A 2,055-nucleotide genomic window follows, 5' to 3' on the forward strand; every position below is an offset into this window, starting at 1 on the left:
GAATATATAATAGAATTTGGCTGCAAATGGGATTTGTTATAAACAAAAATCAACATGTTGATTACATCATCTTGATAATTTATCAATTTTAGTTGAGATAGTGCCTCTGATAATAATTTATTATTTGATTGTGTTAGATACATTGAGCTTCTTAGAATACATGGCTATAGATTCAACTCCCATTCAGGCCAGTTAACTGCATTTTGGATTGAAACCACAGATGCATCCCCATCAAGTCCGTTTATCTTACAAACTTTTCCACAAATGTCAAAGAATATTCAGTAGAGGAGTCTGATTACATGGTTGTAGGGCAGTTATCACTAGCAGAAACTTAGAACACATCATTTATTCACAGTAATTAATGGTTTTTTTTTTTAAAAAAAACCCTCTTTGAAAGTTTATATTAGATCTCTACAGAATGAATTATTGAAATTGGAAGCAGAAATTAATGAATTGTACATTTAAAATCAGTTAAGATAAGTTAAGATGTTAAAATGACAAGTTAAATTGATAAGTTAAGTTGTACATTTAAAAACAGTTACAAGGAGGTTGAGGGGTTCCTCTCTGTAGCCAACTATGCTCAGAAATACGCTGGTCATGTGCCGTTTTGGCGAGAGGCAAGTTCCAGTCTCTCTTACATCATGTCGTAGGTATGCAGAAAGATGCATAATGTATGGATGCCACTAGGGCAGAACTTACATCTATAACTGTGTCTAGACTGATGAATAGGACTTCTTTAAACATTGTTGCACATGTCTTTTGGTGTACTATGCATGAATTTCCTTTGGCTCTATATCTAGTAGTGAAATTGCTTGGTTCTATAGCATCTGTTTATGTTCCACTTTGATAGAAAACACCAGTGTTCTGAAGTGGTTGTACAAATCTGTGCTCTTACCAGCAGGTTGAAAAGTTCTAGTTTCCTTACATCCTCACCAACATTTAGTGTTGGTAGTCATTCAAAATTCATCATTGTGTTGGATGTGAGGTCGTAACTCAATACGGTTTTATTTTGCATTTAACTGAAAATTAATGATTTTGATCATCTTTTCACATCTTTTTGGTCACTTGAATTTATTTTCATAATTTTTCAAGCTTTTTGCTATTTTTTACTGGGTAATGTGTCATGTTCTTGTTGAATTTTTATGTTCTTTATTTACTCTATGTAGGAGCCCTTTTGGAGAAAAAAATTATAAATTTGTATGTATGTTATAAATAAATAAATAAATAAACAAGAAGATAAATTTTATGCAATTACTACAATTAAACTAAACTACAGTAAAAAAAAAAAAAATGGAAATAGAAAGAGCTGTTAATTTCTGTTCAGTCTATGGCCATGCCACACTGAACAAGCCCGATCCTGTCTGATCTCAGACACTAAGCAGGGTCGGGCCTGGTCAATACTTGGATGGGAAACCACGTAGGAATACCAGATGCTATAGGCGTAAAAAATAAAAAATAAAAATAAGGGATTGTAAGCTGACAAGGTCCTTGCAATCTGTGAGATCAACCAAGGACTACTTCGCAAAAATTAAATAAATAAATAAATAAAAATTCTGTTCGAACCGATTCCATTGAAGACCTCAATGTTGGCTTTTAATTTGCCAAACTAAACTATTTCCATTAAATTTGAAACTGTAAAGGTTTATGTAATGATATATCATCTGCTCAGAGCAATGTATATTTCTACAAGCATGTCTAAAATTATATTTAGCTACCACTTAGGAAATTTTATAAAGTTAAAATTTAAGATAGGTAAAATGGGACTTTATTTATCTTTTACTAAATTTAAAATAATCCAGAAGTGGCAGAGGAAATCTAAATCATCTCAGTTTAAATAAGTGATATGAGCTTGAATATTTTAGAATGAAACTTGGTTTATTCCCATTTCATATATTTCTTCCATTCCTCCATAGTTTCTCTAAGTTCCTAGGAAACTGGTATTGTCATGACATTCAGAAAAAGGTGTCTGTTCTATTGGAATCTTCTGTCCTTGCCAATGCTTGCCTTATTAAGGTGTAATTCCATTAGCCAGGTATTGGACCACCTACTATGAAA

General features: G+C 32.2%; 1 pseudogene; it reads left to right on the forward strand.

Moving 5' to 3' along the window:
• The first annotated feature begins 1,323 nt into the window (after window positions 1–1,323).
• On the forward strand, window positions 1,324–1,442 carry LOC111735246 (annotated as a pseudogene).
• Window positions 1,443–2,055: the final 613 nt, after the last annotated feature.

Source organism: Pteropus vampyrus, unplaced genomic scaffold, assembly GCF_000151845.1.
Source record: "Pteropus vampyrus isolate Shadow unplaced genomic scaffold, Pvam_2.0 Scaffold20530, whole genome shotgun sequence".
NCBI classification, from domain to species: Eukaryota; Metazoa; Chordata; class Mammalia; order Chiroptera; family Pteropodidae; genus Pteropus; species Pteropus vampyrus.